This window comes from Notamacropus eugenii, chromosome 1 (assembly GCF_028372415.1).
Source record: "Notamacropus eugenii isolate mMacEug1 chromosome 1, mMacEug1.pri_v2, whole genome shotgun sequence".
Lineage (NCBI taxonomy): Eukaryota > Metazoa > Chordata > Mammalia > Diprotodontia > Macropodidae > Notamacropus > Notamacropus eugenii.
In genome coordinates, this window is record NC_092872.1 from 162,944,350 (window position 1) to 162,955,234 (window position 10,885).

Sequence of the window (10,885 nt, forward strand, 5' to 3'; positions counted from 1 at the left end):
AAAGTATCCACCTCTGTGCAATCTTCCCTGATTCATTGCTTGAAATTGTTTTTCCTCTCCTCAAATTTCCCTAGAACATTTTCTGTGACCTCTCTTCTGCCCTTATCAAACAAAATAATGTTTGTAAAAGTGTTTAGTATGATAAATGCTTCTTCCTTTTCCCTCTCTTCTCCTTCCCTTTCTCCCATCATACCTTACTCTGCTTATCTGTTTATTGTTGCTCACCTCTCCATAACTAAATGTAGCCTCTTTGAGGACAGGGATTGTTTATTTCATTTTTTGTTCCTATATCTACCACCTAGTGTGCTCCCTGCTGCTTAATAAATTCTTATAGACTGATTATAGAAAAGAATTTTTACATGGGCAGTTACTGGAGACAGTTAAGTTGTTTTGGTGCAGGATTGTTCTTTGTAAGTGGGGTGTGATAGGAATCTTCAATAACATGCTAGCTGTGGTAGGATGGCAGTTTTCTGATGTAGCTCCCCTAACCCTGACTCAGCTTTCTCCTCCCAAACAACCCCTACCCACACAACTTCCTTTAGCCTCAGCTTCCCTGAAGAAGCTTGCTGGCCTCATGAAACCTTATTGCCCCCCAACTTCTTTAACATAGCTTTATGGCCTAAGGCCAGTAAAAAACCCAAGCCATGTGGGTTTCTGGCCTCTCTAAATTGGCCAGTTCCTAAATCTACTCAAATCCTAGTTGCTTTATCCTTATGACTGGCCCACCAGAAACTATTCTGATAACTGATCAGATGAATTTTCAGATGGAGATGGGGGTGGGGGGAATCTACTGTATCCTAGTTGCATATCCTTGCTGTGTGAGCAAAGTAAATCTCCTTTGTTGAACTTTCATTGTCTTGTGAGTATTTTGTTATGTCCCAATGCTGAACCTGAATGCAGAGTGGGGACTTTGGAGCTGCACCTATAACATAGCCCCATTTCACTTATGTATTATATAGGCAAGTGCATGGGGAGCAGCTGGCTCTCTTTCTTTCCCTCTCATATTTTCTAATGCTGAAAGAAATCCTGGGGCTAGGGTAGGATTTGCACAGTCTTGCATCAGCCCTGAGACTGAGAAATGGAAAGGGGGCATGAGTCAATACACTTCCAAGATCCAAAAAGACTCAGTGGGAGATATTGATTCTGTGGGTGATGTGCTACCTGACTGCAGGGAAAAGGAAGAAATGAATGGGACCAAATTCTCCCTAACTTGGCTAAGGACCTTTAGTTGAGCAGAAAAAAAGACAGAACATTTTGACTTGCCTCCAGGCATTCTGGGTCTGGATATTTCTCCGAAAGAGCTGGTACCATCTCCTGAGAAAGATCATAGAATCATAGATTTAAAGACAGAGCCTTAGAAGTTATCTAGTCCAAATCTCTAATTTTACACATAACTTCAGGGGCATTCCCTCTCAAATATTCTCTGCCCCCCAAAAAGGGTAACCCAGCTTCAAGACACTCTATGGGTCATCACCTGCTCAATTCAAATAGTTCAAGAAGCCCCACTGGCGTATTTACTCTTTCCAGCTATTAATTCACACAAAAGACATTTAATAAAACAGCATAGCAAATAAAATGGAAAGAAATGTTTTTCATATTTCCCTACAGCCTCACATTACCAGTGATGGAAGGCATACACACACAGATGTATGACTGGGGAACATGCATAAAAAGCACATATGTGGTTAGGGAAGATGCATGGTCTCTGAGACAATATGTGGCCAGGATATACATGTACATCAGAGGCATGCCTCGGGACTGGACATCTCACACCTGTGACAATTCATGGTTGCTAATGTCCTCTGGTGATGTTCTCATATTGATCTTTATTCATCTCAGATGGGAGCATTGTTTCTACTGGGGACATCTTATCCTGCTACCTACTTCTGGGCATCATCTTTTCAAGATAAGAGGGAAGGAAAGTGGGAAGCACACAAGCATTTATTAAGCACCTCCTATGTTCCAGGCACTCTGCTAAGTGCTTTACAAATATTATATCACTCGATCATCACAACAACCTTAGGAAGTAGGTGCTATTATTATCCCCATCTTTCACTTGAGGAAACTCACAGAGAAGTCAAGTGACTTGCCCATACAGCTAGTAAATGTCTGGATTTCAGCCCAAGTTCAAATTTTCAGACGTGAGCTGCCCTGTCCACTCATGCCTCCTATATGTATGACCCTTATGTGTTGCCTTATGTGGCCATTTGTGCTTTTTATTCATGCTCCTTGGTCACTGATTCCAAGCCCAGCTCTCTCTCTATGGACTATATCACCTAGCGGCAGGGTTACCTGCTGACCATGTCAGCTACTATCTACTAGGATACGGTGACCAACAAGCCTCTCCCTGATCAGGTAGATTGATAGTTAGAACAAAGGTTGTATAGCTATATACTAAAGGGTAGTTGAGAAAAGCCAGGGTAGCCCCACACTGAGATGATGTCATTTAACTGCCTATGTCTTGTGCTGAATTGAAGTCAATTGTACCAGACAATTGGAGTAAGAATGTCTTGTAACTTTTGCTCAGTTTCTTGTAGGGATCCTATGTTCCCCCAAATCCATTTTGATGCATTCTGCCAAAAAAAGCCTGCATGGCGTCTGGCTATTAAAGCTCACTTTATTCAAAGATTCTCTGATTTTTTGAGCTAGAAAAAATGCTAAATGATGGAAGAAAGGTTATTATCCTCTATGTTCCTAATCCACATTCTTTTTTTTTTATATCATGTATGTTTGTCAACAGCAAAAACAAAATGAAACAAAGCACAGAAAAAGCCTCCTGGCTTTTGTGTTTTATTTTGACCAGATTAAAACTTCACTGTCTCCCTATATATAGATGAAAAAATTAGGCTTTCAGACTTTTTGATTTATCCAAAGTCACATGATTAGCAGCACTGGGATTGGAATGCAGGCCCTTTGACTCCAAATAAAACCTCTCACAGCACAATGAGGAATTTTTATTGGAGAGAGAATATTATTGGTAACACAACACTTACTGCACGCATTCTGTCATTGCATTTGTAACATTCAAATATTCAATCTATCCAATAAACAAATACTATTGAGGAATTTTTTTTTCTCTTTGATAGATTGCTTTCCTCCCTTCCTCTCCTTCATCATCTTAAATAGAATAAGAAAGTAAAAGGCCAGGGATTACCAGATAGGAGGGCTATTGCTTACTACTCTTAGATGGAGCAGATATGCTAAGTGGTAAAAACTAAATGCACATAAGTTAACTTGATAAGAATCCAAGGAGACCTGCCAGAGAGAACTGAGGCAGCAGAAAAACATCCTCAAAGGGTAGCAACACTGCAAATAAAACTTAACTCAGCCAAGATGGATCTCTATGATCAAAGTACAGTCTCAAATTGGTAAGAGCTGGGACCTTGAGATGTGTAATGGGGACATCTAGGAGGACTTTGAGGAACTAGCTGAGTCCTTCAACTCACATTCTAATGATCGATTGCTATAGACCATTTGTCTCATCTTCCAAGTCCAAACACAGAATACTGGCCAGTGGCTAGCAAGTGCAAAAATAGGGTGGGAGAAATTATGTCTTCAATGAGATGGAAGAACCACCCCAGGACAAGGCAATTAAGTGCTTTACTCTGCACTGAGACAAATAAAACAATTGCTTGGATAAGGAGCTTCTAGAATTTAGCTAGGAAGGGACATCAGTTCTGTGTTTACAAGGGTTCTCTTGTTGTATTGTAAACCTGTGGGGCATAGGTATCTAAGGAAGTAATTTTGGAAGAGGAAGGGTCTATTTCACCATAGAGTCAATGGATTGTAGACTCATCTGCTCCTGAATTTATTAGAGAAATAGATATTTTGAATAATTTGCACAACTCCCATATTGTCTCTTAGGCATTGATTGGTTGGGCAAAATGGAAGCCAAAAGAGCTTCAATCACCCTTAAAAATTGTAAATGGAAAGTAATATCATCTCCCCAAGAAAGTAAAAAAAATAAGCAAAATAATAACTAAAATATTACAGTTATTTGGAAATGAGTAACTGTTACCTTCTAGCTAATTACCTGTTTGGTGATGCAGGATGAAGGGGAAGGTAGATCATCCTGGTGATCTGAGCTCAGAATGGTTTGAACTATACTAAGACATGAGGAAGTTAAGCCATAGGAAGCAGTACACATCTGTATGTAGCACATATACTGGTTTAAGAGCTGAAGGCTCATCCAAATGATCTGGGGCATGACAAGCACAGAGTTGGAAGAGTGGAGATAAAGAGATATAAGGTAGTACTTTTGGGGAGCATTTCATTGAATGGGGTTGCTATTAAGCACTTAGATGTCCAACGTAAATGTCTGCTTGAAATGCTCCATCACTGGAGGTGAACACAATAAGGTCGACAGACTCACCCAACCTATAACAAAAGTTAATATAAGCTGCTTGCTAGACTTCATGAACCATGCAAGATTGTCCCCAGAGTAGGATGGATACTGAGGAAGGGAAAGAATGTATGTGTTGGCTAGAAATCATGAGATGCTATTAACCAAGTCTGATCTTACCACTATGGCAGCCAAATACTTCAGCTGCCGGCAAATATGCCTTGCCTTAAAGCTCAGATGTGGTAGATTTCCTGATGAGGAATATACCACATATTATGGTGGCAGGTTAACTATGTAAGGTTTCTTTTGTCATGGAGGGAGGAGAGATTTGTTTTGAGTATTGGCACTTAGGATTTGCATTTCCAAGATGCTGAATTTGGGCAGAAACAACCACTGGGAACTAGCAGAGTGATTGATATACTGCTCTAGGATTCCATACTTTATGGCTCCCCATCAAGGATTCCAATTTATCACTAATGAAGTCCAAGAGTAGGTACAGGAATATGGAATAAACTGGACTTTATATTTATCATATTACACCCAAGCAGCTGGCATTATAGAATGCTGGAATGGGTTGTTAAAATCGGAAATAAAATGGTTTTTAGGAGGCCAAGCCCTATAAGACTGGGGAAGCATTTCACAGGTGGTAGTTTATGCCCTTAGTCAGCAGTCATTATATGACTTGGTCTGTCCTTTCCTTAGGTCACATGGGTCTGAGAATCAAGGTGTGGAGAACAGAAGGGAAATAACTAGAGCTAACACAAGCATTCAAGACTGAGGCATTCTTCAGAATTTCTTGATTTCCATAACTCATACCCTTTGGCATGTCTGGCTACCCATTCTTGTACGGAAAAGGATTGGAAGTAGATCCTAGGGTTTGGGATACTATGCAACAGATTTATGGGGGTGATATTGATGTTGGTGATGTTGAGTTGTATAAACAATTGCAATGCACTGTGTACGCTTTTCTAGAAGAGATGGGCAAAAGGAGAGGAGGCCCATCCAAACCTCACTGCAGACACCTAAGATGCCTAAATATAGCAATGGAAAAGAAAAGAGAGGAGACGGAGGCTATCTGTGCCCACACTAATTAAGTGCTGTTAGAATGCTAAGTTTATGTTGTGGGTAATACCTAAGATTGATTAGCAGTTCTGCATTTATAATGTAATGTCTGATTATTTTGCTTTATAATGTCCTTGATCATGTATAATGCTTGATGCTTATGAGAAGTGAGGGGTGGAATGTATTGAATAGAGAAACTTGCTTGTGACATGAAGAGCTTATGAAGTACTTTTTACAGTTGCTATGTTTGTAACATATAAATATTCAATTTTGACCAGTGGGGGAGTCCCAGCCAGGCATGTCCCCACTTTGATTGACCCAGCTTAGCAATGGAGTTTACTGATTGGCCAGAATTGCCTCAGTAATGATCTTCAGGCAATGAATAAAACTCAATGTTTCAAAAGACAAACTGACTGATGTCAAAGCCACTGGGAAGAACTCAGCTCTAGAATGGTCTAGCAAATGTACTCAGCTAGAGGTCATCAGCCTGTGTATCATATGGTCATGAGAACCAACCAATTCAAAGCTGACTGTGTCTTGAGAAAAGAGGCAGACCAGACAGTGTAGAACACTGGAAAGAGTGTTGGACTTAGCATCATAGACCCTGAGTTCATATACTTTCTCTGCTGCTTACTATCCCTGTTATGTTGGAAAAGTTACTAAACCACATTGAATCCAATTCTCCTTTTTAATAAAAAGGAAGGGGTTGCATTAGAGGCCAGGGATGTCAAACTCAGAGCCCCAAATGTGCTTGTAAAACCCCCTGCGTAAGGCCTGAATTGGATTAAAAGCAATTGGGAAATGTTTTAAAAATAAATAAAAATAAAATTAAACATAGATAATGTTAATTTGTGATTATCTAAGCTGATATGCACCTGAAAGGATTCATTTCTATTTGTTTGATACCATTGGACTAGATAACTCCAATTCTTTGAGCCTGTGAATGTGGGGAGACTGCATGGAATTAGCTGAGGACTGAGGAGGAGACCATCAGCCTAGATGTCAGAACACTCACTTTACAAGGCTACATGTTGCATCTCAATAGCTCTTTGAATCTACAAATGCTTTTGGGATTTGAAGGCCAATCTAATTATTTTAAATATCAAAAATCTAAATAAAAATGAATGGCCCCAGCTTGAAATGGAGCAATAAAACCAAGTGGAGGACAAACACTGAGAAAGATACCAGCACCTTTTGGGAAAGTGTGGTAGAGACAGCAGAGCACTATGGCACTAATGGAGAGAAAGACTGATGAGACAAGGATCTGGAATAGGGGAGCAATGGGGCAGCAGCTGAAAGAGGGGATAGCCAGTTAGTAATGAGCCACCAGTCCTGGTGCAAAGGTCTACATTCAGACCTTGCCCTTACCAGGATCTTCATCTAGAACTATGCTATAAAGTTTCACCAGCTGTATAACTAGGTGGTGCAGTGGCTGAAGGGCTTGAGTGGGAAGAAAAAGACCTTCATTCAACCCCGTCTCTGACATGTACATACAGTGTGGCCCTAGGCAAGTCACTTCATCTCTCTGAGTCTCAGTCTCTCATCTGTAAAATGAAGCTAATAATCACACCTGCCTAATAGGATTGTAGTGAGGATCAAATGAGATCAAATATATATTGCAAACCTTAAATTCATTATTATTGCTGTTATTATTACAGTTTCTGAAGAGAGTTGATTTTCTAGAAGGATGAAGAGGCTCTTGAACTTATAGAAAAATTCAAGTTCTTTCCAACTGGAGGCCTTACCCATTAGGTAAGTGTTCTAAGTGGAGAGGACTATGTTAATTCTTAGGAGGAAGGTGGAGGCCCATTTAAGGAAGAGAGGTTGCACATTCTCTCTCTCTCTCTCTCTCTCTGTCTCTCTCTGTCTCTCTCTGTTTCTCTCTCTCATTTATCACCAACTCTTTCTCTCCTCATCTCTTTCTTTTCATCTCTCTTTTTCTCTCTCCATCTCTCTCTCCATTTGTCTTTGTCTCTGTCTCCATCTCTCTCTGTCTGTCTGTTTCTGCTTGTCTCCATCTCTCTTTGTCCATGTCTGTCTATATCTCCATATCTCTCCATCTCCTTCTCTCTCATCTATCACCATCTCTCTCCCCCCATATCTCTCTCCATCTCTCTCTCATCCTCTCTCCACCTCTCGCTTTCTCTCTCTCCATCTGTCTGTCTCCACATCTCTCCATCTCTCTCTGTCTTTGTCTCTGTCTCCATATCTCTCCATCTCTCTCTCTTTTCATCTCTCTCTCCCATCTCTCTGTCTTTCTCTCTCTCTGTCACTGCCTCTGTCTCCACATCTCTCCATCTGTCTCTGTCTCTATATCTCTCCATCTCCATCTCTCTCTCTCTCATCTATCTATCTCCATCTCTCTCTCTTTTCATCTCTCTCATCTCTCTCTGCCTTTCTCTCTCTTTGTCACTGTCTCTGTCTCCATATCTCTCCATCTCTCTCTGTCTCTGTCTGTCTCTCTGTCTCTCTCCCTCACTCTCCCTCCCCAATCACCAGTTCTATTGACCATATTTCACTGAATAGTTGAAGGGCTGCCTCTGAGACTAGGTACTAAACTTCTCCCTGGCTACAGACAGAACTGTGAAAAATGGGTGGAAGTTATAGGGAGCCTGATTCTAGTGCAATCTAAGTAAGAACTTCCCAACAATCAGAGCTTTTAAAGAATGGAATACAGCCTGCCTCATGAAGTGGTACATTTCCTGTTATTTGAGGTGTTCCAGCAGAGACTGAAAGGCCACTTGTCAAGGATGTAGAAAATTGGACTAGATAATGTCTGAAGTCCCTTGTCATCAAAACTCTCTGACTCAGAGTGTGGATAATCACCCCTTGTATGCTATCGGTTTTGTCTCAACTCCAATCAAGGCCCATCAGTCTGAACAGCGGGGTCTTGTGGTCCTGTTTCTTTTTCTGCACCTTAATGTGGGCTGTGAGTATAGGCTGCTAGGGGAACACCTTATGGCCCTTGCTGCAGCAGAATGACTTGACTTTGCTGTGTATTTGCAGGTGACCCTTCATATCTGCTTTTAGGCCAAAGGTCTTGTCACACTTGACACTGGAAGGGTCTCTTCTCTGTGTACAATCTGATGCACTCAGTAAGACGCAGTATTTGGTGAAGCCCTTGCCACGTTCCCCACTGTGTGGGAGTTGATGGACTTCCAAGCTGGCTTTCACTCAGATGGTCTCGACACACTCAGGACACTGGAAGGGCATATCCCTCATTTGCAGGTGCTGGTGCCTGGGCACTTGCCGTAGTTCTTGTTGTACTCAGTGCAGAAGAAGGGTTTCTTCTCTCTGTGCACCTTGATTTCATTGGCCATTTGAGACTTTGTGAGTAAGGCCCTTGTTTTACTCACTGCAGCAGAATGGTAAGAGCCAAGATGAGTTTTGATTTTGAAATAAATGGTTTTCCTGCTCTCTAGAACTTGAAGATCTGGAATTCCCGGAAAACAGCTGTCCCCATGAGCTCTTCAAGTCAAAATGTTCCTCAGCACTGGGATCAATAGCCAGGTATGTTATCTCCAAGTGTCCCTACACTCTGAAAAATGGTTTTCCCCTTGTTCAGTCTGAACAATCAAGTCTGGCTTGCGAATGACATAGCCCAGTGAGACTGAAGTCTTATAATTGTCCTTGTAAAGTTCTTTCTGCTATTCCTCTAGAGTCCTCCACACTTGCTCCACAATGGCCACATTGTCAAATATCACAGGCACCAGAGTAAGAGCCCCTGGGGCCATGGCCTCCTCATAATATGTAGAATAAAGCAACCTCATGTATGTCTATATATAAGATATATAAAATACCCTATGTAATTTATTAATAAGTAAATGTATATATAATAGGAGTTTAGGATCAAAGTTTTTATTGACAGTTTTGTGTTCAATAAAGTTTGGAAACCATTGTATTAGAGAGTGAAGGAGGGAAGGGAGAAGGGGTGACACCTCCTTGTGACCCATAGGACGTGTGCCTCAGTTGTAGCCTGTATCCAGCAGATGAAGTTTGAGAATACACTATCAGGACATGAGTCTAGTCAGCATGTAGAAAAGTGCTGAGGCGGGGACCAGCAGAGGGAGCTTTGCGTAATCGAGTGTTACCCTGTAGATGGTGGTAAGTAACCATTATGGCTGTCTGGCCATTAGTGAAGATTCATGTCATTGCTTCATAGAAACTCAATTGTATTGAGATCAACAAAACACTGTTTCAATGCTCCATCTGGTGTGAAAAAATACAGAAGGTTATAATGTGGTTTTAACTTCTATTTGATGAGAGAGCTTATGAGAAGCTGCATTTGTCTCATATATTTAAATTTGTGGGTTATATTCCCCTATGAGCCAGTTATTATCACAACAAGGCAGCATGGTGTAGTGCAAGGAGTGCTGGACTCAGAGTTGGGAAAGTTCTTGGTTTGAATCCTCTGTCTGATTTTTACAAACTTTGTGACTGAAGAAGTCACTTAACCATTTGTGAGGTTCAATTTTCAAATCTGTAAAGTGAGCAGAATAAGACTTGCAGTATCTACCTCAGCAGGTTTTTTTTTAGGAGGATCAAATGAAATGATATGTATGAAAAGTGCTTCTCATTATTACTGTTAATTATCACTATGTCTCACATTCTCAGATTGTACCTCCAATTCCTGGGAGAAATGGATCCTTGATTTAGAACTAGAAGGCATCTATCTAGTCCAACCCTTCCTTTTACAAATGAGGAAACAGGAACCTAGAGAGGTTAAGTGACTTGCCCAAGGTCTCACAAGTAATTAATTGCAAAAGCAAGCTTTGAACCTCTATCCTCTCACTCAAAATCTAACACACTTTCCACCATACCACAGTGGGAGACTGAGAAGAAAGAATGTAGCAAGACTGTAAAACCCATTTCCAACAGGTATAGTTGTAGGTATAGTTGTCACCCTGGGCAAACACTTGCACTCCTTTAGGTTCATAAATGGAATGAGATACATTGAAATTATCTTCCTCTTAACACTTTCTATCTGACTGTACCAATCTATGATTTAAAGGAGTTACTCCTTTGGGTTAAGTCATCAATTATCTTGCTAAAGTTAAACAATGATAATAACAGCACACCCCTGAGAGATACAACACACTAAAATTATCATCATCCTTTAGCACATTAGGTCAAGTTATTTTTTCAGACTAACTTTCTATTCATCTTAGCCTAGCTAAGAATGTAGTGAATAAGACATTGGAAATTAAGATTTTATGCAGAAACAGATGATAAAGTTTTAGAGTTTGGAGGGGTCTTGGCAATTATCTATTCCAAATTTCTTATTTTAAAAATAAGAAAATGAGTCACATAAATGAAATGACTTTTCCAAAGTCACTTGGCTAGCTAGAGACAGAGCCAGGATTAGAACTCTGTGTTTTTTGTTATTATTGTTGTGGTTGGTTGTTTTTACTTCCTGGTCCTTCCTCCAAGGGAGAAAGAGGTGGAAAACGTGTTTTCTAAAATCTTCCATCTTTCTCTTAA